At 41.9% G+C, this 10,025-nt stretch overlaps 1 long non-coding RNA gene across 1 annotated transcript; it reads left to right on the forward strand.

Moving 5' to 3' along the window:
- The first annotated feature begins 494 nt into the window (after positions 1 to 494).
- On the forward strand, positions 495 to 3,484 carry LOC308413105. The gene is made up of 3 exons (XR_013974669.1): positions 495 to 544; positions 1,202 to 1,361; positions 3,350 to 3,484. It is a non-coding gene; the product is annotated as an uncharacterized lncRNA (long non-coding RNA).
- The last annotated feature ends 6,541 nt before the right edge of the window (positions 3,485 to 10,025 follow it).

Here is a 10,025-nt window from a genome sequence, read left to right on the forward strand (position 1 = left end):
GATTCTCATTAAGAACCTCACAGATGAAATATGACAAATAACAATATATTGTAACTGCTGAAACAGCCGGTGAATTAAAACCACTTCAATTAAAAAAGCAAAGTGCTGGTCATCATTTAAACTTTTTTTTTTCCTTCTGCCACACCCATCAGTGATGTGTAAAAGTCCAAGTGAGGAATGAATTGAAAATACACTGATGGGTTTTGTTTTGTTTTTGTTTTTTTGGGGGGGGGGTTGGTGTTTTTTTCAAAGTTCAGAAGCAAATGTTTATGCACCAGATTTAGGTTTCAATCTCGTTTAGTGTTTTGGCAGTGCTCTCTCATTAGCATAGGCCTGAAGCGGCCCTCTGCTTGCACATTTGATCCCATTTCAACAGAGGGGCCTTGCACCCGGGTTGCCTCAATAGCTTTTATTCCTCTCTATGGGTGGGGGGATGGGGGGTTGTTGGTAGGAAACAGCATTAAAAACGGTAGAAGACCTGCACTTGACCAAGAGAAAGATCCCATCAGCAGCTAAAGTAGAACTGACCTTCTCAAATAACAGGGTAATTATGCTTTGTGATATTTATATTCTGACCTGCTGTCATTTAAAGAGGTAAAGCGCAAAGGTGAACTCCAGCGGTCGTATTATTTTATGTCTCTGCCAATAGCCGTTTCCTGACCTTGTTCTGTGCAACTTGAAATGAGCACATATCATTTCCTGCATTGGTCCTTTGGTTGCATGAAAGTTTCTGCATCAAAGAGGATCCACCTGGATAAAAGGATGTGACATATAAAGTAATGGCTTGAAAAAGTAATGGCCCTTTTGACCACATTAATCTAGCAGACAGAGATAAAGCTGTGACTATTATTATTTACATGGAGGCAGAGGTACGGAGGGAGGGTCCCTTGCTGACACAGATTCCAGTATTTTATTTTATTTCTTTTGTACAGATAATATTTATTTACTGAACTATTGCTGCTTTTGTGTCATATCGGAGTTTCCATAATTAGCAGTTTACAACTTGTAAACAGTGTTTACATCAAGAACCAAGTGGTAATTATGGCTGTGAAAAGAAATATTTGCAAGTCTCTCTAATATAAACAACTATAGACACAGACTGTTGTCTAAGATCAGGCAAAGTCTGCTGTTAAATGTAATTCAGTTAAATTAAGAAAATTCAGCTACTGCTAGCATTTTAAACTTCTCCTTTCTCTTTAAGGGATCGCCACAGTGAATCCTCTGCTCCAGCTCACCCTGTCCCGGGAGTCCTTTTTCTGTCACAGCAGCTCTCTGTATGTCCTCCTTCACGATATCCATGAACGAATGAGGCACGAATGAGGCACAGCTAAGACACCAATCAGGCTTACTGGATGGTTTTGGTAAATATGAACTGCATTTTCATACATTCTATACTTTGTCCAAGGCCTTGTCCGCAGTGGGCCAGCATGTCTATTACACGCATGATAAGAGAATGCTAATACATTTTTGTCATTGACTACAGCTGCATTTCTCTTTCACATAGAAATACTGAGATGTATTAAATTGTATGTGTTACATTAGATTGATCTCTCAGGGTTTAAATGTTTAGTGAAACTTCTTCACGGTGACAGAAAGGGTAGTTTTATTGTTTTGGCCCACCTAAGTGGGCTATATTTGGCCCACTTAGGTGGGCTATAATGTAAAATGAGTTTAACATCCCTGCTGTAGAACATTGGAGTGTAGGCTCCTTCAACCCAACTAAACAGCAGAACAGAGCCATTGTTGTTATCTAAAATTCAATACAGGATATACTTTCAAAGAGTAGTTATTTTTTCTACCATAACCACTGTGGGCAGGCTAACTATTCAGCTAGTAAGCTAACATTTAGCTATCAAGATCTTCACACTTTTGACTTTGTGTGTTTGGTTTTGGCCTGACAGAAGTATTACATACTTAGGATTCAGAGTACTGCTCTTAGTAAAGCCTCTGTGGAGGAATCTAGCAAACCTCTTATTTGTTTGAGAGTGATTTCCTTGCTGATAGAGCATTTGAGAATAATAGCTATCCCCTTAATCATCATGTGGCTGATGAAACAAGTCTGAGTAACGTGTGACGCTCTTTGGGGGCAGTGTTATAGGACTCTTTTGTAGCAAAGTGTGTTAGTCAAAGCCACTGAACAGCAGCCCAGGAAGTCATTAAACGCAGAACATTAACACAGCTTTCACTTCCCAGCCTTTCAATAGCTCTCCTAAGATTGTGACAACATTGTTCAGCTCTAATACTGCGCATATTTGGATAGTGAGTCAACCATAGTGTTCTTCCTTTCAAAAATGGATTGACTGGCACAGCAGTAAAGTTATGCATAGAGGTAACGTTGAAAGATAAGTACTGTTAAAAGTGCTAATGTTGTAATAATATGACAGCATGCAGTCTTGTTATTCACCAAGAAATGGAACAAGGACGTCCTCTGTTCTTCTACCAGTCTGGCAAAGAGTTTTTTGGCATTGCTGTTAGTGGAGTGGAGTTGAATGGGCATGCTTCTTGCTATGCAGCTACACAACTGAGCTGTTAAATGGATTTCAGGTGGTGGATAGCAATTTATAATTGGAAGATAAAACCTCACACAGGGATTTTCAGGAACTCTAAATGTGGCAACTTTGGTTCGAGGATCTCTTTGAATGATTTGTGTGAAAATGCCCTCTGAGATTTGTATCTGTTCTTTTTTTTTCCCCTTCAGGGACACGGCATGCTTTATAACTTTCCAACTTTCCAAAAACGACAATAGAAGTTCTTCGAACGCACAAACAAACTTACCTTGAGAAACGTATGTCACCATTATCTTCCTCTGCTGACTAAGGCAGCATCCTCCCACTAGGGGAAACAATTACACACAATGCAGGGAAGCAGCACACAGATTACATCCTTCCATTGATAAGGCCATGGCTACTAGAGAATAGCAGACATGAGAGTCCTTGGAGACCAACACTGTGTGAGAAGATCCTGTGCTGCTGAAGCCAACATCTGCCCTGTAGGGACATGAACTCCTGATTCGGTTCCCACTGTACCTCCCATTGAGTGTTTTAACTGTTCCGATGACTTTCTCGCTTCTGAACAGACACCTGGTGGATCCACTATTACAGTTTTGGGGTTACACCTCGTAATGCTCATGAAGCCTATGCATAAGTTCATTAAGAAAGATCTGTAATCAGCTTTGCTGGGTGTTAGTCTGTTTATCTGGTTTCTACATCACCACCTCTTTCCCACTCTGTCAATCTCAATACTGTCGTCATTATTCTTGTCCAATCCTCTTCTTGCCCGCCTTCTTCAGGGCAATTAGCCTCCACTTTGCATAGCTTAAATCAGTGTTCTCCGTCATTTTCCCTTTCAGACTCTCATTCATGCAACCCACCTCCTCCTCATCTCCACCTCACAGACCCCTCAGTCAGAACTCCATCCAAGCTTCAGTCTTCAACTTCACCACCACCCGCTTCTAGACTTTGGAGGGTCCTGTCCTAAATATGATCACCGCTGGAATTTGGTTATACCACGATGGGTCATCGGAGTCTAATCACCATGTACATTAATTTATCTATCTCAATAAATCATGTTCAATTTCTTTCACGTAGTTTCTTCTTACCTTCTACATCTGCTCCAGCTGTTCCTTCAGCCCCTGGTACTTCTCTATTTTTTCTATGCAGCATAGATGTTCCTGTACACTATCCCAGCCACTGTGCCTCTCAGTGTCCATGGCCTCAGTTTGCGTCTTACATCCTGGTACTATCTGTTGTGTAGTGTCCGGGGCACTTTGTATCATCTACAGTTGGGTCCTGTTACCCATGGTGGGCCGGTGATTAGGGCCTGTTCTTGGCCTTCTTTCATCAGAGCCTCTGTGCTGTTCTTTAATCCAGACTTTTCTACCCACTGGTAGGAGTTGTTGATTTCAGCCATTCCCTCTATCTGTCAATGGTATTTCCCATGCAGGAACTTAGTGCTCCATGATAGTTCCTCGTCTTGTTCCTCATCACCACATTTCTTCACCTGCCTGAGGCATTCTTGGAGCAGCTCATCTGATGGGAGGGGGGGCTTTATGTGAGCTATCAGTTTGTACAATCAGCATTAAGAACACCTCTTCAATTGCTTAATTACTTAATGTAAGGTAATTTAATTTATTTTGAACATGGCATGGCTGTTGGTATTTCAGAAACTGCATATGTACTGTACACACAAACATCTCTAGGGTTTACGTGTTCTAAATAAGAGAAAATATCCAGTGAGCAACAGTTCTTTAGGCAATGATGCCTTGTTGATATCAGAGGATAATGGCCAGGCTACATTGAGCTTTGAACAGTAATTCAAATAACTACTCTTTACAAGCAAGGGAGATGTTATAGCAGTAGAAGACCACAGTTGTGGTAGTGGTGTATTGATTACAACCAGCTAAACATAATTTAAGCACCACAGCAACAACCTAACTAAGTATTGTTCCTGATTGTGCCCATCATTTTATGACCATAGTAAGCCAGTGTACCATCTTTTGATGGCTGCTTCCAGCAGGATAATGCACCATGTCCCTTAGCTCAAATCATCTCAACAGGTGTAAACAGTTTTAAAGAAAAATTAGGAAGACAACATACAGAGAAACTTATAAGTACCTAAGATACTGAAATGCCCTCAGCTTTGTGTTGAGGCTGATTTTTGACTTCTATAATTTCAAGGTTTTTAAAGGAGCTGCCTAATCAAGCTGAAATTTATTTTTACTTTTCTATGCAATAGAGAGTAATAGGCACTTTTTCAGAAGGATAAGTATGTGGAATTAAAGTGATGTGTTAATAAAACATGCATTGCAACTAATAAAATGTGATACCAATATGTACAATCATCTGATTATTTTTTAAAGGAGTGATAGGTTAAAGGTCCCCTATTCAGCATCTAAAATAACTTGACCAACACTGTTAAAAAGTAGTTTTTCGTGCTGCAAGGTCACACAGAGGAACCTCAGTTCCTATTGTGACTCTCTTCCTCATCCAGAAGCCTCTACCTAGAAAACTGTCATTGATCATTACCAAGAAAAGTGTGAAGTAGTATGGAACAATGTCCAGCACGCCAGTCGCCCAGCATTTCCCCGCATTGTTCGATTCATGGATTTTTACCTCATCAGAGGATTTTGACGTCCATCACCAACGACCTTCACACAGACAGGATTTCTTAGAGAATGTGGTGGGCACACGAAGCGAAAGACGTGTGCTTTCCCTTGCAGACAGAATTGTTTTTACGTAGGTAGGATTCAGTAAGTTGAGTCAGACAGATTTTTATCATTTACCATAAACGTCACTAGAGTCATTAAAAACGTAATACTGAAAGATGCCACATTCTCACAATGCGATTTTACTTTAAAATTATAAAGTGCAAAAAATATATAAGAAATCTACATTTTTTACTTAAAAAAATAAATTAAACACAAAAAACTGCAGCCACAGTAGTCACTATATGGTTAGTTTTAATGATATTTGACAGTCAGTTATGTTATGTTGTGCTTTGCGAAAGTCTTGAGTCACCCCTCATTTCTTTATATTTTGCCACCAAGGAGAGAAACAAAGTTTTAAAAGTAGTCTTTCAGTCCAACCTTTGTACCTGACCATTTTCAAAGAATTTCTTTTTGTTAAGCCACTAAAATGAAACCATTCATGTACAAGAAAGGCACCTAACTCAGAGAATAAACTGGAGTTGTGTCAATACATAAAAGGAAACCTAGCAAGGAAACAATTTTAAATTGTATCTTTAAGCACTTGGTTACTAGCAGAGAACAAAAACATATCATTTGTTTCCATTTCTTTAGTTGAATCTGTGAAAAATGCCAATGCCAGGAATAAGGAAAAATTCCCCAAAACAAAAAATGCTGTGCCGTGTATCCTTTGGAGAAAAAAAAAGAGCAAACAGAACAACTAAAGAAAACAGAAGCCATTGCTAATGACCTACTAATTTTATTCAGGTGTGTTGCAACAGGGACACATGGAAAAGTTTCAGGACACCAGTCCTCGAGGACCTGAGTTTGAGAGCCCTGATTTAAAGAAATTTAAAGAAAGCTTTCAGATGAGAGTTCATGTCTGTTCATGTTGGGTTTCTTTTTTTTTTTTAAGACTAAAAATTGACTTCCAATCTTCTTACAACTGTACAAACTCTGTTTTTGTCTTATATATTTTTATCACAGTATTTCTGCACGTTTCGATAAATTGCTTCGCTTATTTGCCATTTTAACACCAAAATATAAAGAAATGAGAAGTGCACTGAGCTGTTTATTTAACGGTCGGTGATGCAATATCATATTAGAAAGTCCAAGCGGAAAACCACAGTACTGTCCAAGCATTTACAGGCTAAATAACATTTACAGGCTAAACCTGCAATCTAACTGACCTTTCTACAGTAAATCTCTTCATCCATTCATCCAAGTTTTGTTTGTCAGTGGCTTGTTTCAGTGAGGATGCTTATTAGAACTTTACACTTCCTGGTTTATGTTGCTTATGCATGCATTGGTATCAATCTGTTGGATTTTCTTCAAACTGGAAAAAAAAGTAAGAATTTTTTTTTAATATATATAATTTCTATCATTCTTATTTGATCAAATGAGAGAGAAAAACATTTTTAGCAGAAAACGGTTAGCATCCATTCAGTAAAAAGTAATTATTGTGGTTATTGTGGGAATTAATATTCAAAATAAACTCTTGATCAATGTAATATGCTAAGAATCACCAAAAGAAACATGATTGTTCAAATTCATAATTTCATTTTTCCTATTCCTTGTTTAGATTTACTTTTTTTCAAGCGAAGTCCATTGAAACTGGGACATCAGTTTTGATGATCACACAAAAAGTAAACTCACCAAAGAAACACCATAAGGACGGGCAGTACCTTGTGGTAAAATGAGCAGTACAGCTAAGAGTCTAACTAGTAGCTGCATTGGAACACAAGTAAAGTTTAATATCTAATGTGACGGATCAACTTGGGAACCATACAGAGGACAAATTTATGGATGTTTTATACTGGGTAGGATCCCAGACTGCGCTTCTGGCGGCCTTAGTGAAATTAAAAATATTTGAGGAAATGTCCGGGATTTTTGTTCACCATAACTTCGACCGCTGTCTTCCAACTGGTCTTACTAAAAATAAAATGTACAAAAAAAAATAAACCTATAGTCCATGTGCACAGATTTAACATGTAGTTCATCTTTGATTATGAACAGAGAGAGTTGGAAACAATGCTTTGCTAATTAGCATGCTTGTTAGACGGAGGCCTATTATATACTCCTGAGAACCAAGGAAAAAAGAATCTTCCCATTGAACTTTTTTTGTGATTTCCTTCCTCTTTGGAGCTAAAAGAGCCCACCCAAACACATGAGATAGAAAGCCCAGGATGTCCTCTATTTAGTACATCAGGACTTAGTAGGGTGGCACAAATAAGACAAAAGATATAGACCAAAAAAACAAATGTCCATTACAGAGGATGTAAATCAATAGGCTGGTTCTCAGGAGGATAAGGAAGTAAGTTCAATTTTCATTACTTCTGAACCCCCATGTTTGTCTCTTAGGGTAGAGTCTAATGGTTTCATTGTTTCTCCTCACAGTATGAAAACAGATGGCCTTACACAGATGTGAACACACCCTATGCATCCAAATATGGCCCTAAACAGATGTGAGGCACATAAGGATGAACTTTTTGGCCTCAATTTATGCACACACACCCATATTTTTCTCCATTGCTGTTTATTTCACGCCTCAAATATTTAGTAAACAATTAAGCAAATACAAGTAATCTGCACTGTAAAAAAATATTCCGTAGAAAAACGGAAAATGTCCTGGTAATTTTCTGCCAGTACATTTTCTGTTTTTTTACAGAAGTTTGACGGATTTTTCTGTAAACGATAAAACGGAAAATTCTGTAGATTTACAGTATACTCTCTGTACTATTTACGGACATTTCCTTCAGCTATAAAACGGAAGATTCCGTTTATTCACAGTATATTTTCTGTATCATTAACTGATATTTTCCGTAAATAGAAAATTTGAAATTTCTGTTTATATTACTATTTCCAAGCACTTCTTTTCACTGTAACTCATTAAATATAGTTCTTTATATCCTTAAACGTACATTTCTATGCAATTACAACCTAGTACTGTCACGGACGAGAATGCGGTGGACTCAAGAACAGACTCAATTTGCTTAGAACTGTGTATAATTTATTGAAAAGGACAAAACGTGAACGGAACTGGGTTTAACAAAAACCATACGCAGAAAACTAAAGGAAATCCGTGGGCGGAGAAACCGGCGTAGAGCACGGGGAGACTTCTAACGGGAACTTCTGTAAACACAGGGGAGAAATGTTACTGAATGGGAAACAAACGAGTAAGGGACAAAGGTACGGAGTGCCAGTGAATAGTCTTGGGCTTACTTGGCGACCCTAGTCATTTAACGGGGAAAAGGCTGCCAGGGGTGTATTCCAAAGAGGGTCAAGAGTGGAGAGTCCGGTCCAGATTTCGAAGAGATGGAGAATACAGACTGAAGGGCAGGCTGTGCTGGCTTAAAAACCCTCTAGGTGGAGCCCCGGAGATTGACAACAGGTGATGAGCTGGCCAACTCCACTCCCAGGGACAAATGACAGGAACCTGGACCACGCCCAACCAGACACTCCCACAGCATATGACAGTACCTCCCCCTCAAGGGCCGCCACCCGGCGACCCCCCAGACCGGGCCCTGCGAGGGGAGGAACGAAACGCAGCGATCAGAGACGGGTCCAGAACGAGCGACCGGGGAACCCAAGAACGCTCCTCAGGCCCATACCCCTCCCAGTCCACCAGGTACTGGACACCACGACCACGGCGGCGCACGTCAACGATCCGCCGGACCGAATAGGCCGGATGACCGTCCACGAGCCGGGCGGGAGGCGGGGGAACAGGCGGTGGACACAGAGGACTGCTACGGACCGGCTTGACCTGAGAGACGTGAAACGTCGGATGGACACGCCAGGAAGCCGGGAGCCTGAGACGGACCGCCGAGGGGCCGACGACAGCAGTGATCTCATAGGGGCCAACATAGCGGGGAGCCAACTTTCGAGAAAGCGACCGCAAGGGAATGTCCTTAGCACAAAGCCACACCCGTTGTCCAGGCCGATACGCCGGAGCGACAGAGCGGCGACGATCCGCATAATCCCGTTGCCGGTCGACAGTTGCAAGGAGAGCCCGCCGGACCCTCCGCCACACCCGCCGGCAGCGTTGAAGGTGATGCTGGACCGAAGAAACAGCCAAATCCGCCCCATCCTCTGGGAACAACGGTGGCTGATATCCCAGCGAGGCCTCAAAGGGCGACAAACCCGTCGCCGAAGACGTGAGAGAATTATGGGCATACTCCACCCAAGGCAACTGAGACGACCAGGCCGCCGGGTTCAGTGACGAGACGCAGCGAAGAGCGGATTCCAACTCCTGGTTCAAACGCTCAGTCTGGCCATTGGTCTGCGGATGGAAACCAGAACTCAAGTTGACCTTGGCACCCAGGGCCGTACAGAAGGCCTTCCACACTCGGGAGACAAACTGAGGCCCCCTGTCAGACACAATCTCCGAGGGTATGCCATGAAGACGGAACACATGGTCTGTAAGGAGCTGGGTGGTCTCTGCAGCCGTCGGCAGCTTGTCCAGGGCCACGAAGTGAGCCGCCTTGGAAAACCGATCAACTATGGACAGAACCACCGTCTTCCCCGAAGAGGCTGGGAGGCCGGTAACAAAATCCAAGGCGATATGAGACCAAGGCCTATGCGGGGTACTCAGCGGTCGGAGTAAGCCAGACGGGGGCCGATTAGAGGTCTCGTTACGGGCACAAACGGAACAGGCAGCTACATAAGCCTTCACATCCTTGTCCATAGAACGCCACCAGAAATACCTCTTCAACAAAGCCGTGGTCCTACTCACTCCCGGATGGCAAGTAAACCGGGCTGTATGGATCCAATGGATAACAGCCGACTGGGCGGCAGAGGGCACAAAACGCCGACCGGGCGGGCCGGTTCCCGGATCAACGTTGTC

The sequence above is a fragment of the Rhamphochromis sp. 'chilingali' genome (genome assembly GCF_963969265.1).
Source record: "Rhamphochromis sp. 'chilingali' genome assembly, chromosome: 16".
In the NCBI taxonomy this organism is placed as follows: Eukaryota; Metazoa; Chordata; class Actinopteri; order Cichliformes; family Cichlidae; genus Rhamphochromis; species Rhamphochromis sp. 'chilingali'.